Source organism: Oryctolagus cuniculus, chromosome 11, assembly GCF_964237555.1.
Source record: "Oryctolagus cuniculus chromosome 11, mOryCun1.1, whole genome shotgun sequence".
In the NCBI taxonomy this organism is placed as follows: domain Eukaryota; kingdom Metazoa; phylum Chordata; class Mammalia; order Lagomorpha; family Leporidae; genus Oryctolagus; species Oryctolagus cuniculus.
In genome coordinates, this window is record NC_091442.1 from 36,698,218 (window position 1) to 36,715,064 (window position 16,847).

Sequence of the window (16,847 nt, forward strand, 5' to 3'; positions counted from 1 at the left end):
CACTATTACTCTATTTCTCAGGGTTAATTACTTTAACTAGGTATGCTTTCCCCTATAATCCTCTTTCAAAATACAAATGCCCCAGGAAAACAATGTATCATGACACCAAATAGTTTGATAAGCCCATCTTCTTCTTTCCTGAGGTCCAATGAACACAGGAATCAAAGGGAGAAGGTGTTGATGAGAAAGGACAGAGAGTACTGGCACTCACAATTCTGTGGGCCCCTCAATTTTGTGTAAGTCTAGCCTAAGGTTACCTAAGCTACTGTTTTACTCCCCAACAATGTTGTCCAATCAGTAAACCTTGAAGCTATTAGTATGCAAACCATGTGGCAAAAAGACTGCTCAGATGAATTCACAGCCTACATGCCTTGCTACTTTATCCACTTCTTGCAACCTCCATCCTCACTTCCTTGTCTAAGTCATTATCACTCTACTGCAGCCCTCCAAAAGGCTTTCCTACAGTTATTTTTCATCCAACTCCAACACATGTTCACAATGCAGCTGGTGATTTTTCTTTCAAAGCATAAACCTGAGCAGCTCAGTTCACTTCTTAAAACTCTGCAAGTGTTGCAGAGTAGGATTTAGACTCCTACACAGCCAACAAACCCTACAAGGTAGGGCTTCTCCATCCTCCTCTAGCATCAGGTGTCCCCTGTGCCATCTGCTGTCCAGGAATCTCCTGCACAAGTAGCCTGCATTCCTCTCTCCTCTCTTCTCCTATCCATCCATGAGATCCAAGACTCTCCTTCAGACTGTATTTCCTGGTCTCTCTAATCAGACCAAAACCAACCATATTTCTCTCCTTTGTAATAACCACTATAGGTGAACTGGCCCACGGCTTTTATGCTGTGTAATTAATGTCCATCTCTCCAATGACATTTTGAGTGGCAAATGAGTAAGAAGAAAGCCTGTTTTATTGACTCTTTCGGACCATATTAGCCTATATTTCCCAGTCTCCCTTTTACTGAGGTGTGGGTTTATAACTAAGTTATGATCAACTATAATTGTTAGCACAAAGGATGTGGACCATTTCAAGAAGTGGCCTATGTTGAAAAGCATGGGTTCAACTCCTGTTTCCACTTCCAAGTCCAGCCTCTTGCTAATTCAGATCCTAGGTTGCTGCCACCTTCATGGGAGACCTGAATTGAGATTCCAGTTCTTGGCTTCACCCTGGCTCTGGGCACATCCTACTTGTTATGGATGTTCAGGGAGTGAAACAACAATGGGGGTTCTCTCCCTCTCCTCTTTCTCTCTCTCCCTTTAAAAGAAATAGATATTTTAAAATTTTTTGAAATCCATACATAGTTTTTTCAACATACCCATTTCTGTGATTTTTATAAAGACTTCTGGTACTTGAACATGTATCCAGATTTAATGAGAACTAAACAAGTATTTAAAGCCTAGTGTTTAGACTATGGGATTTCCATCTGAGCACAATTGAAAACTTCTATGAGACATACCACTGAAGAATGGGATCAGAGCCTTCAGTGTTGGCCACAGCTGGGTATGACTTGATCTATTCTGTGTTCTATGCTACCCTGAACAATACCTGTAACCAGTCCAAGCTTCAGTTCACCCACTGTAAAATAGAAATAATAACAAAAAGAGTTCTCATTGTAACATATATAAAGTGCTTTGCAGAGCTGGGACATTTGAGGCACTCAAGATATGCTGTTAGTTATAATGATGATGGCCCACATCAAAAAAAAACAGCAGCATCTCAGATATCCTCTGTGAAAATAAATGAGTGTTAAATTCTTGGGCTAGAAGGATGAGTGATCAAATGATACAACTTGGTATCCAAACTATTCACTAAATACAAAACAAAGATTGAGGTCAATTTTTAAAAGAACATTTCCATTCTTATAAAAACAATGCTTACTACATAATTGTTTAAACACTCAAGTAAAGAAAATCAAATTATCACTACCAAAGCAAAATTAATGCATCTATGTCAACACTTTGCACTTCTTGGAAATACTTATAAAATATCCAAGTACATGTGAAATTATAGTTTAATATTTATAAACCTGGCTTTAATGTCAGATTGCCTATATTTACAGCCTGGCCTCAACATCACTATTTAAAGGTGATTTATTGTGACTTTACTGGTACATTTTTGTATAACTCGTAGCACATGATGGTACCACCTTTATAAAGTTCTTTGGTCAATTAAATAATGAAATATATGTAATTTGTTTAGAATAGTTCCTGACAAAAGCTAAGCATTAAGTAAATGTGATCTCTCATGATACTTATATTAATTATTATTCTGATGATCCATTTGTCTGTTTCTCTCTTTATAGGATGTCAAAGCAAAAAAGCAGAATAGAAGACAACATCCAAGCATTTTATTTCTAACAAAGAATTTGACTTTATATTCAAGTATACAACTTCAATGAACTAATATAACCTATAGATGACCACTTGATTCTTTCACAATTTCAAATTTGTGGTCTATTCTAAATTTTCTTTTCAACTTAATTAATTTTCTCTACATATCTCTGAGAATAATACCATATTATTATAATTTTTTGCTTTATTTTGACTATTAATTTAATTATATTTGCTATTCAGTTTTTCCTAAATGTTTTTGAAATTAATGTTTTCTTTCTTGCAAATGAATTACAGGATTCTTTAATCCTCTTCTAACTTGATGTGATATTATTTTGAAATTGCATTATGCTTTAAAAATTATTTTGGAGGAATTGAATACTACATGATTTTATGTCTTTTCTTATAAAACCTGATATATGTTTCTAGTTATTCAATTCTCTTTTGTTGTACATTCCAGATTTTGTTATTTTCATTTTTTAAAAACAGAGCCTTCCTATTTCTTGCTTGTACTTAGATATTTTTTTATTTTTCTTGATACTGTGAATAGGATTCTGTTCCTCAGTTCATTTCCTAATTCTTTGCTGTGGAAGAAAGCAATGCATTTTGGCCATCTGATTGTTTACCTAGGAAAATTACTGAAAACTCTGACAATTTATTATTTTAGTCATCAACGCTCTTTGATTTCTGAGGTTAACAATCAAATAATCTACAAATAATTAAAAAATTTAATCTCTCTACCAACGATGATCCATCGAAGATTTATTTTGGCTATCTTAATTTCACTGATTGAAATGTCTTAAAAAGATAATAATAGCTATAGTAAAAGGCACCTATGTTATTTGTCATCCTTCTACTTCTACAGGACGTGCTTCTAGTGCTTTACCTTTAAGAAGAATGAATGTCAGCATTGTTTTTATTTTTAAGAGTTATTTATTTGAAAGGCAGATTTACTGTGAGAGAGAGGAAGAGCCAGAGAGAGAGACAGAGAGAGAGAATCTTCCAATCGCTTGCTCATTCCCCAAATGGTCACAATAGCCAAAACTGGGCCAGTCTCAAGCCAGGAGCCCACTTGAGTGTGAGGGCCCAAGCATGTGGGCCATCTTCTGTTACTTTGCCAGGCACATTAGCAGGAAGCTAGATCAGAACTGGAACAGCAGGGTGTTGAACATGCACCCACATGGGATGCTGCAAGGGGTGGCTTTACCTGCTATGCCACAGCGCTGGCCCCATCAGCATTGTTTTTTAAACTCTTTTTCAAAGAATCAGTTTCTAATGCCAGCATATAGAGTTTCTTATTTTAATTTATGTATCATACTGAAATTTACCAAATGAGTGTTGTTAAAAATGACATTGCCATATAGCTTTGTCCTTACTATTGAACAGATAGAATATCTTACTCAGTTTCTTAATACTGAAATATCTTCACATTCCTGGAATAAGCACCAATTAGTCAATCTGTATCTTCATTATGTTTTACAAGATTTAATCACTAGCAGTTAAAATAGACATTTTGCACCTTTATTTTCAAGTGTGATGCTACTGTAATATATGTTTGTGTGCATGTGTATATGTCTGTTTACTAAAATTTTAGAATCAGGGATGTGTTCAAGGCATAAACTGTAAAGGACTATGGTCCCTACTTTTTCTCTGAAAGTTTCAAAATGCACAAAATATTGTTGTATTCAATTTATTACACACAACAATCTATTCAGAATTTGCACCTTTCTTGGGAGCATTTTGTTCACTTGTAATTACCTAAATATTCATATTTCTCAGTGAAATTTTAAATTTTATTAGCAAAACTTTGCTTAGTATAATTTTTTAAAATTATTTTCCTAATAGTTGTGATAGTTTTGCTTTACATTCTTGTAACCTGTAATACCAGATCATATTACTATTATTGGAAGCAATATATTTTATCAATAATTAGCACATATTTTGTCAGAAACCTTAATCAATGAATATTTTTCATTTTGAATCTTTATTTAGCACTAATATTGCTCTACTTGCTTGCTTATATTTATGTCTTTTGTATGCTTTTTATACTTTAAAATTTTTACTCATTCTTTATAGCACTTTTCTTTACAAATTGATTTTTCTGTAAAGTGAAGAATTTCTTCACTTCAACCAAAGCAATCGTTATGAGAAGGACCCTGATAGACTCCAAATATGGCAATATATTTATTAAATATTAAATTCTGGATATCTCTTAAGAACCTAAAAACAAAATATGCAATATTTTACTTCTGTAATTGAATATTATGCTATGGTATCTATGTCCTAAGTATTTTATTTTCCCATTTCTTAGCTTTTCTGCTTATCTAATAGCATAAGATGATCCAGTTAGCTATGCTTTGAGTGGCACTGAATAGGCAGGGGCAGTGAAATTTGGGCCTATCCTTCTGTTTCTTTGGAAGAATGGGGTCTCTGGGTTGGTGTTCCTCTCAAAGCGAAGTCAGAGTTTCTTGTAACCACACTCCTCACTAACTAGGTCAAACAGAAATGGTAGTGTCTGTACAAACCAGAGTCTGAATCAGCAGAATCCTTTGTTGGCACTGCCTTCCTACCTTGGAAGAGAATATTGATACCTCTGGTTAGGAAGAAAGATTGGGAGAAATGATATCAAGTTACCTTAGGAAGTAACATGTCTTAATCTTACTGAACATTTGATGGTGGGTATCATACTATTTTTTTTGTTTTTTAAATATTTTAGATATATTTTGTGGGGAGCAACTGAGACTAGACTAAGTTACTGGAATTAAGACTTACTCTATGCATCTGCTCTCCCACAATATGGCGCTGGGGAGGAGTAAACTTCTACACAGCTGCCTCTCGCCAACTTGACTGATAAGCTGCAGGAGCTGATCCTGCTCCTGATTGGAGGAGAGCAGCGTGCTCGGCGTTTGGGCAGCAGAGTTGGGATTGGTGGAAGAGGACTATAAAGGAGGAGAGAAACAACATGCACCAGGAACATCTGAGGGAACATCTGAGAGGAACATCTGAGCAGCCCCCAAGAGAGCTGGCCGGCGGTGTGCCGCTCCTCCACAGAAGCGGGGAAAGCGGCAGGGGGTGCCGCTCCTCCACGGAGGTGGAGGGGCCGGCAGCTAACCCGGGAAGGGCCGAGCAGACAAAAGAACAGCGCAGGGTCTAGTGTCGTTCCTCTGCAAATAGGGGAGTGACATATTTTAGTTATTTGAAGGGCACAATGACCCATGGAGAGGGAGAAATATAGAAAGAGATCTTCCATCCACTGGTTCACTCACCAAATGGCCTCAGCTGCCATGATTGGGCCAAGCCAAAAGCCAGGAAGAGGAACTCAGTCCAGGTCTCCCAGGTGGTGACCAGAGCCTGAGTACTTGAGTCATCTTCTGTTTTCCAGATGCATTAGCAAGGAACTGGACTGGAAGTGGAGCAGTGGGGACTCAAACTACACTCTTATATGAAATGTGGTATAGCAAGAGACAGCTCATACCACTGTGCCATTATGGCCATGAGGATAACAGGGTCTACTTTACAGAAATATTGGAGGCATAACTGTGAAAATCTATCAAACTCAGTGCAATGGATAGCACTTCAACCGTCATAGGTAGGCATTGTTGAGCATTCTTTATCTAAGCAGAAAGTGCTTTCTTTATCTTAGATCCTAATGTTTTTCTCTTGTAATTATAGAAATATTTTCTCCCATGCTTTCCTTCCTTTATTTTGTTCTTCAGTTTCTCTATTTTTAAATTAATATTTCATGGCTTCAGAGAAGAATTAAAGACTTTACAAAGTCTGATAAGTTTGAAAAAATAAATATCTCAACCACCTAGGTATATAGTCATCATAAACAAAATAAGATTCCTTTTATCTTGGGATCAAAGCAAACTTTAGTTCACTTATCAGTTTAATCACTTTCCATCTATATAAACATTAGCTATTATTTTAACTTATAAAAATGCAAATAGACGTCTGAGTTTCCTCAGCTGGAAAATGGGTGTACTAATGATACTTATTTCACAAAGTTGATGTGAAAATTAAGGAAATAAACAGGAAATTGGCTGTCATCCAGGAGGGACTCAATAAATGATGGTTGTTGTTTGTTACGAAAAGTGAAGATAGTAATTCTTCTTTTCTAAAGCTTTAATGAAGCTTAAGTGAGTGAATATATGTGAGAGGATTTACACAGAGTAGGAACCCAGCAATTATCACAGTCCACTTTCCATTTTTCTCTTTGCCCAGTGAACAAAAGTCATTAAATAGGTTGATGGGAACCCTCTTTGTAGATAAGATATACTATTTTCTGAAGCACAATAGACTAGGTTATTTCAGACTCATTCAAAAATAGGAGAGCTGGGAGCATTGCAGCACAGTGGCTTAAGCCACCACTTGCAACACCCATATCAGAATGCTGGTCCGAGTCCGAGTTATTCCATTCCCAATTCACCTTCCTGCCAATGCACCTGAGAATGCAGAGAATGATGCCACACATACTTGAGGCCCTGACACCCTTGTGGGAGACCTAGATACTGTTCCTGGCTCTTGAATTCTGACTGGCCCAGAGTGTTGAGCCATTTGGGGAGAGAACCAGCTGATGGAAGCTCATTTGCTGTCTCTCTCTTGCTTATTAAAATAATAGAAGACTGAAGTGACTCATGAAATCCTGTTGACCTCGAACTAGTCAACATTATTCCTTACCAATGATGTCCATTATTGCACACTCTCTCTTTTTAAATTGACTTTACTGTGTCTTATGCAATTATTGCTTCTACAAGAAGGATTTCCAAATACACATTTAGACATGCTTAAATATGAGAATGAGAAATTTTTATGAGCAGAGTTTTTGAGGACATTTGCATGAAAAAGCAGAAGACAGAAGAAATGATTGTGGTTTCAGGATTCTAGAGAGCAGTTGGAAGGAGGAATCTCAAAAAAGGAAGGGAAATATATTAAAGACTAAGAAAATATCACCCATCATAAATTCATCCAGATTCAATCCCTAATTTCAAAATGTAAGGAACCTCCACTAGTATTTGACATGTGTGAGTGGATATCTTTCCAGAGAGAAGCACATACTTTCCTACTGATTTCTTTGTTACTATTTCAACATTAGAAACTGGTGATCCAAACTGTGAAGTTGTTGGAAGAAAATGCAAGGGAAACACTCCAAAACATGAGTGTAGGTGACGACTTCTTGGATAAGACCCCCAAAGCACAGCCAACAAAAGCAAAACTAAACAAATGGGATTATATAAAACTCAGAAGCTTCTGCACAGCAAAGGAAATGATCAATAGAATGAAGAGACAGCCAACAAAATAGAAAAAATATTTGCAAGCTACCTATCCAACAAAGATTACTATCTTGAACATTTCAGTAACTTAAAAACTCAACAACAAGAAAACAACAATCTAGTAAAGAAAATGCATAAAGGACCTCAATAGACAGTTTTCAAAAGAATAAATACAAATGGTTGACAAATATATGAAGAAATGCTCAATACCACTATCCAGAAGAGAAATGCAGATCAAAACCACAAAAAGATATCACCTCACCACTGTCAAAATCCAAAAGACGGAGAATAACAAATGCTGGCAAAGATATGGAGAAAGGGAAATACTTATATACTGTTGATGGGAATGCAAATTAGTGTGGAAAACAGTACAAATATTTCTTTAAAAACTAGAAATAGACTTGCCATATGACCCAGCAATCCCACCTTTGGGTATATACCCAAAAGACAGAAACGTGTTGTATCAAAAAAGTATGCACACCACCATGTTTGTAGCAACACTGTTCACAATAGCCAGAATATGGAATCAACAAAGATGTCCATCAACATATGAATGGATAAAGAAAATATGGTATATATGTACAATGGAATATTATTCAACTACAAAAAGAATGAAATTCTACCATTGGCATTAAAATGTATGCAACTGGAGGCCATGATGTTGAATGAAATAAAGCAGACACAGAAATACTGTATATTGTCCTTTACAAGATGGTGCCAAAATTAAAAAGGAAAAGAAACAAAAACTCAAAATGAAAGAAATTGCTGTGTGTATTAGTATTGCTGCAAATATGATTTTGTCAGATTCTTGTTTTATCTCTTTGTCAAACCAATGGTTAAGAATGTACACTACTGGCCGGCGCCGCAGCTCACTAGGCTAATCCTCTGCCTGCAGCGCTGGCACACCGGGTTCTAGTCCCGGTTGGGGCACCGGATTCTGTCCCGCTTGCCCCTCTTCCAGGCCAGCTCTCTGCTGTGGCCCTGCAGTGCAGTGGAGGATGGCCCAAGTGCTTGGGCCCTGCACCCCATGGGAGACCAGGAGAAGCACCTAGTTCCTGGCTTCAGATCAGTGTGGTGCGCCGGCCGCAGCGCGGCAGCCACAGTGGCCATTGGGGGATGAACCAACGGCAAAGGAAGACCTTTCTCTCTGTCTCTCTCTCTCTCTCACTGTTCACTCTGCCTGTCAAAAAAAAAAAAATAATAATGTACACTACTATAGAATTAACGGTCCATGATTACCTTAAAATTTACTGTAAATGAGTAAAGGGTCATCCTTCCATTTGATTAGTATTTATAGCCCTTGCCTATATTTCTGATAAACTAAGTTCTTCTTACTTTGTAACTTATTGATTTCTTAATTTAATGGGCATTAATCCCTTGACTATAGTATAAATTAAAAATATGTCAGGGGTGGCCATCTGGGGAGTGAACCAGCAGATGAATGATCTCTCTCTGTCCATCCCCTCCCTTGGTGACTCTTTCAAATCAATAAATCTTTAAAAAATGTTAGCTCAAAAACTAGAAAGAGAGAGAGAGAAAGACAAAGAAGAGAAAGAGAGAGAGAGAAGGAAAGAAGGAGGGAGGAGAAGAAAAAGGGAGGGAGAGTGGGAGGAAGGGAATATCATTGTAGTGTCAGAATCGCATCTATGAGCAGTACTGAATCTGTTAAAAGCTAAATACTAAAAGTATGCTCATCTACTTAAATACTAAAAGTTTCTCATGTACTTAAGTGTTTTTGGTCACATCTATGTGAAATTTATATCAGGTAGATAAGACCAAAATACGCATTTAGTTTAGAAGTTCTAAAATGGAAGGTGAAGTTATTTGCAATTATAATTAGTGATTTCATAAAATAGCTCCCCAAGAACTAATAAAGAAAAAAAAGAGGCATCACTTCACTTAAAAAAAATAGCTTTGCATTGCCAGGGCTGTGGCTTAGTGTGAAGCCACTGCCTGCAGTGCCAGCATCCCAGGTGAGTACTGGTTCGAGTCCTAGCTGTGCCTCTTGTGATATAGCTCTTTGCTCTGGCCTGGGAAATCAGTGGAACATGGCCCAATTCCTTGGGCCCCTGCACCTACATAGGAGATCCAAAAGAAGTTCAGAGCTCCTGACTTTGGATAGACCCATCTCTGGGTATTGCAGCCATTTGAGGAGTGAATCAGCAGATGGAAGACCTCTCTCTCTCTGCCTCTGCCTCTCTGTAAACTTTGGCTTTCAAATAAACAAATAAATCTTTTTAAAAAAATAATAACTTGCATTTGAGCAATTATCCTAAATACAACAAAACTTTTTAAGTGTGTTAGCATTTTTAACTGACACATAAAATTATACATATTTATGGGGTACTATGCGATGTTTTGATATATGTGGACATTGTGTAGCATCTAGAAAAATATATCTTCTCAAACATTTAATTTATGGTAAAAATTTCAGAATTCTTTCTGCTAGTTTTTTTTTCAGAGATATGTGCAATATATCATTATCTGAAGTCACTCTACTTTGCAGTAGAACACCAGAACTTTTTATTCCTATTGAACTATAACTTTTCTCCATTTAATCACCTTTCTCCTCCCTCCTTCCTACTCTCCCAGGTGCCTGGTAACCACCATTTTACTTTGAATTTCTGTAAGATCAACCCTTTTTACATTCCACATAAATGAGGTCATGTGGTGTTTGTCTTTCTGTACATGGCTTACTTCACTTACTATAATGACCTGGAGGTCATTCCATCCATATTGCTACAAATGGCATGATTTCACCATTTTATGGCTGAGTAGTATTCCATTGTGCATATGTACCTTTTTTAATCTGTTCATCAGTTGATGGACACTTGGATAGTTTAAATACTTGGCTATTGAGTATAGTGCTTCAGTCAACATGCGAATGCCCATGATTCTTTGCTTTCATGTGGCCAGGATTGTGGAATAATGGGGTTAAGCTACTGCTAGCAATGCCAGCATCCCTTATGGGCTCCTGTTTAAGTCCTGGCTGTTCCACTTCCTATCCAGCTCCTTGCTAATGCACCTAGGAAAACAGCAGAAGATGGCCAAAGTCCCTGGACCCCTTCACCCACCTGGGAGACCTGGATGAAGTTCCAGGCTCCTGGCATCAGCTTGGCCCAGCCCTAGCCAAAATGTGGTCATTTGAGGAGTGAACCAGCAGATGAAAGATAAATCTCTCTCTCTCTCTCTCTCTCTCTCTCTCTCTCTCCCCTCAATCTGCATTGTTTTGCCTTTCAAATATGTGAAATCAGGAAGGAAGGAAGGAAGGAAGGGAAGGAGGGAGGGAGAGGAGGGAGGGGGAAAGGGAGAGATATTTCATTTACCATATATATATATATATATATATATATATGGTAGTGGAATTGCTGAATCCTATGGTGATTGTATTTTTAGGTTTTTAAAGAAGCTCCATGATGCTTTCCATAGTGACTATCCTAATTTATATTTTCACCAACAGGATATGGAGCTTCTATTTTATCTACATCTGTGCCACCATTTACCTTTTGTCATTTGGATTACAGCTGATCCCCCAGGAGTGAGGTGGTATATCATTATAGTTTTGATTTGCCTTTCCTGGATGGTTAGTGATGATAAGAAGGTATTTTGAGTGAGATCGTTGTAGGACCTGCTCACACATGCTAACATGATATGTGGACATATGTTGTATTACAGGAGGGGAGGTAAGGAAATCATAACACTATGTAAGAAGTAATAAGCAACAAGACTCTTTTTATGGTTTCAGTTGTATGCCAGAATTGTTATGTTCTTCTGTACAGTTCAAATGTGAGATATCTAATTCCATGTTTACATATTGATGTGCAAGCAGGAAACACATGTATTGCTCCAGGCATACCCACATGGTAACAGCATTCTCAGAGCCCAGCAGGGAATTGCTCTTACAATGTCTCTAGAGAACATTGACTGAGTGAGATTTTATATCTGGTGGATTTCAGCCGACCCTTCAGTTTCTGCCTCTTTCTTACTGAAATCTCATTGTCACACTCAGAACTTGTCTTCTCCTAAGGATCACTTTCAAAGCATTTCACTGCCTGTGACAAGACAGAGTAGGTGAAGTTCTGATGGTCTGGATTTGCTTCTCCAGTCTCTGTGCTTTTCTGTCTCACAGTTTGGCACCCTGTTCCTATATGACATCAGAGGCTTTATTAGAAAATTCTGCTTTATCTTGTCAGAGGTGCTGACTGATGAGCCTTTACCTACTGCTTAAATTCAGGCATTAATTCCCACCACTTTTCAAACATTTAACAACGTGATTAGGAAAATTTCAGAAAGCACTTGAAAACTTCGCATAATGACAAATAGAGATGTAGCAAGGCTGTCAGACGTGGTTATCCCACTCCCAAGACCAGTAGTAGAAGGAAAAGACAATTTCTCAATATATTCAGAATTAATATTTCAGGCTAAGGTATGAGCTACATGTCCAATGTTGTCCTATTCTCTCTAATGTTTATATGTTCCCATCTTTTTTTCTTAAAATATGCCATTGCATTTTTAAAAATAATAATATTTATTGTCTCACATATCTTAGTCTGGATGAAAATCTTTGGAAAAGGGAACCATGTCCAATGAAAAAATTCAGATGTTTTTAAAGGAGTTATTGAATCTGGACTGACTAGGACCATATTTGACTTATGATATTGAAAATAAATCAGGCCGGCACCACAGCTCGATAGGCTAATCCTCCGCCTGCAGCGCCGGCACCCCGGGTTCTAGTCCCGGTCAGGGTGCTGGATTCTATCCCGGTTGCCCCTCTTCCAGGCCAGCTCTCTGCTTTGGCCCAGGAGTGCAGTGGAGGATGGCCCAAGTGCTTGGGCCCTGCACCCCATGGGAGACCAGGAGAAGCACCTGGCTCCTGGCTTCGGATCAGTGTGGTGTGCTGGCCGCAGCGCACCAGCCGCAGTAGCCTTTGGGTGCAGTGAACCAACGGCAAAAGGAAGACCTTTCTCTCTCTGTCTCTCTCTCTCACTGTCCACTCTGCCTGTAAAAGAAAGAAAGAAAGAAAGAAAGAAAGAAAGAAAGAAAGAAAGAAAGAAAGAAAGAAAGAAAGAAAGAAAGAAAGAAAGAAAGAAAATCACCAAATCATCAGGCATCTCAACATGTTTCATGAGTACATTTTAGATATCCCAAATAATGGGACTGTGAAGAGGATATAACACTGCGTTCTTATTTTTCAGTTTATTTTAGTGGGAAAGATTCCACAATTATTTTTCATTTCGTTACCAAACCAGATCATGTTCAGTAAAACATATGGATCGCATATTAAATACAAATCTGATAATAATCACCTGATAACAACAATGTTTTTTCCTAAAAGGTGAAAGAGATTCAGAGTGCCCACTTTAAGAAAGATTATGTATTTGCTCGGATATGTTTATTATGTCTTCTACAAATCCTTGACATTGCTTTAAAATAGATGCGGATTTTATCCTCCTGCAAGGAGAAAACCTGAATTCACAAAAGAAGCACATGATATGAGATACATTCAAGATATTTTGAAAATAGAATATGCCAGAGTTAGCAACAAAGTCTGCTTTGGGGGAAAGTTCTACTATGAATAAAATTGTTTGTCACTTTATTTCACCAAAGGGCAAATTAGTCATTGCATAGCCTGTTCTATTTTTTTCTTGAAATCAGGTCACTTAATCCCTTCTGGGATGTATTCAGAATGAGAACCTATATTTTTCTCTCAGATTAATCTGGAGAGAATTTCAAGCTGCAGGTCTTCATATAATAGGGCATATGGAAATGGAGTGTAAAGTGTATGACACTTGTAATGATATAACTTCATTCACAATGGTATTACTTGTGAATATAATTTAAATGAAAATGTAGGCAGACAAAATCCCAACATGCTCTCAATAGCAATAAAATTATATTCCCGCAATGTGTTTTATATTTCCCATACCCTAAATACAGCTGGTAACCTTGAAATGCCAGTCAGCATTATATATTATATTTTGTTGGAAATATATTTATGAGTATAACATTGGCATATTATCTTTTCCTATAATGTAACAGCTACTATTCATTTTTCTTGGGCAATAATCCATAATTAACAATATTTGTAATTTAAAGCTAGCATTAGCTAAATGCAGCAAACACAGAATTTCTGGTGGATAGTCAACTCTTCATCCACTACATACTCAGCTTTCCGAATGCTTCAGAGTATAATGAAATGCCCTGAGTCTGGAAGATGAACTTGTTTCAGTTCCTTTACCTAAAAGCAAATTAGGAACTGGCATTGTGGTGTAGTGGGTACAACTACTGTATCCCATAAAGGCATTGGTTCGAGTCCTGGATGCTCTACTTCTGATCCAGCTCTCTGCTGTGACCTGGGAGAGCAGTAGAAGATGTCCCAGTTCTTGGGCTCCTCCTCCCCCATGGGAGATGCAGAAGAAGCTCCTGGCTCCGGATCAGTGCAGCTCTGGCCATGGTGGCCAACTAGGGAGTGAACCAGCAGATGGCAGCCCTCTCTCTCTCTCTTCATTTACCTCTGCCTCTCTGTAACACTGCCTTTCAAATAAATAAATCCTTTAAAAGTAACTAAATAAAAAACTGTAACAACCATTGAATAATTACCTCTAAGAAAAATCTTTTAATTGAATTAGTATCTGTAATAATATTTAATATTATATTATTATATTCCTATTTTCATAAAGAGTATGAATTTGAGCTTGTTGAAACCTGAAACACCTATGTGTTCCAGAAAAGAAGTCAGTATGGAAATAGGTAGGTAAGAAGGTAGATGGGTAAATAGAATCATAAATATAAATAGGGCAAATAATTCTCAGATACTCTGTAGTGAAGGGCCAATTTATTTTGTCTTCCATTTCCATTCTATCAATGATGCATATTTTGGTAATAACAAAATAAAACTGATTAATAGAATGTTAAAAAAGCAGACTGCAAAATACAAGCCAAGATTTTTATTATTTGATTAAACAAAGAAGTTACATTGCAATAAACATGACAAAAAAGGTATAACCAAGGAAAATTGCTGCAAATGTTCCCAACCGTTTAATCTCAATGCCTGTATTTTCTCATCACAGTTTGGTACCAATCCAGGAACTATACTTTGAGAAGCTCTGAGATAGAACAAATACTCTTGACTTCACTTTCTCCATATTTATTAGGTGTTTGGTACATATCCCAGCACTTCTACACTGTGTGTAGAAAAAATGTTTTTGTTGTGTAAAACAATATTTTTGTTTTCTATCTGCCTATCCATCCTTGGATTTGTAGCTTGCGTGATATCAGATGACTATAGAATGTATTATGCTGCAGAAAAAAACATAAGATGTATTTCCTACATCAAGAAAATAGAAGACACTAGAAAAGGAAAACTTGAGCTTCTTGAGGCAGTGTTTCCTCACTATGGTCATGTGTTACAGACATGTCATAGATGTCTTTCAAGGTGTGATTCCTTATATGCAGCAAATATCGCCAACAGACCAAAAAATGGTTCATGTAAATAGATTCTCCCACATTTTCAGTAAGTGGATGTTTTCATAATTGCTAAAATGTTTGTTCATTTAAAAGTGCTACCTACATTGCTATTAACTATATGCCAATATCTATATAGTCTGCCAGAAAATTCTAGAGATATAAAAATATAATCATAGTGGGGTGTCATTGAGAAAGGGGGACTTCTCTATATGAAATTTTAGAAGAGCAGTAGCAGCAAGAACAGCATTGGTGGCTAGAGAAGACATTTGGTTCAATAGGAAGTTGTATTTACTATATAGAAATTGGTATAAACTTTTTCGCAGACATCATTCTATATAAGTCAAATAAACACTCAGATGAGAACATAATGCCAGAACAAACTCTTCTACAAAGAACAAAATTGATTGTGGAGTTCGAGTTGGTTGAGAAAAAAATATTCACCTTGTCCATAGAGTGCTTAGAAAACTTGATAAAGATGGGCATTACTCATCAGGCCAGAGATAGCAAAAACATTTCAACATAAGTCGAAATCCCCAACTGGCAGGTAGTAAATTCTTAATACTCTGTTTAAAATTACTGAAGTTGCACCTACACTCAAAAAGGAAATGTATGGTAATCTCATGTTTACCCTGAGTACAAGCTAGAGAAACAATGGCAAGTATTTATTATTTCTGCCCAAAGTCTTAGTTTCTGAACTGAAAATAACTTGAGGTTTTTAAAAATCCAGAGCCACAGACTGTACAGTATTTAACAATTGGTCTATACTGTAGAGAGAAATGAAAAACTGAGTTTATAAAAGTAAGGACAAGATGTAAAGCTATGCATTGGGTACAGAAAGGACAAGAGCCCAGAATATGAGCTGATGGAGGATTGTGACAAAATAGCTGAATAACTGTACCACAAAACAAAAACTTAATTTAAGAAACATTTCAAAAACTCAATGATTATGAGAGCTGAAAATTAACTTTGAAACATTATGGCCCAATTTTTTCATTTTAAAAATGTAGAACAGAGACACATACAGGTTGCCTCTTGCCCCAAAACATGTTAGTAACTTAATAAACAGAATGAGAACCAAGATCTCATTTCCCACTTTTCCATTCTCCATTTCTGATATCCATAGGTCTTAGCAGATCATTAAATGTGAGGATCAAGATTGAAGCATCATGGATAACGTCAAGATTTCGAAAAGGATATTGTCTGGAAAATAATAGATTTGCTGACAGTAGAAATATTGTTATTTAGTCCTGATCACAAAATATGTGTCAATGAAATGAGCCTGTGATGTATAATGTCTTTATTAGTCAAGGTGTTTCTCCCTCCAGTAGTCTAGGTAGCATGCCTGCATTAGTCAGGAGAGACTAAGTCAGGCTGAAGCAACAAAGATCTCCCAAATCTCAACAAGTTGACACAATGAAAGTTCATTTCTTGCTTTCACAAGTATACTTATAGGTCCAGGTGACTAAGAAGGGCAGCTATACTACAGGATGTACTTCAATATTCCAGTTCATTATTCTGGCAATTCAATGCTTCTGCCCAGAAATGACACCCATCACTGTACTCTCATTTCTTTGGCTAAAGCAAATCACACAGCCATGCCAATTTCTTTGTACTGGGGTGTGTATACCCCTCCAGTGTGTATTAAAGAAGAGACTGCTAAAGAGTCAGAATATTACCACCAATTAATAATGCACACAATGCAAATTAAAGAAAGCTCCAAATGACGGATGTCTGATATGTGCATGTGTTCTACTGACTTTGGTAAACTGA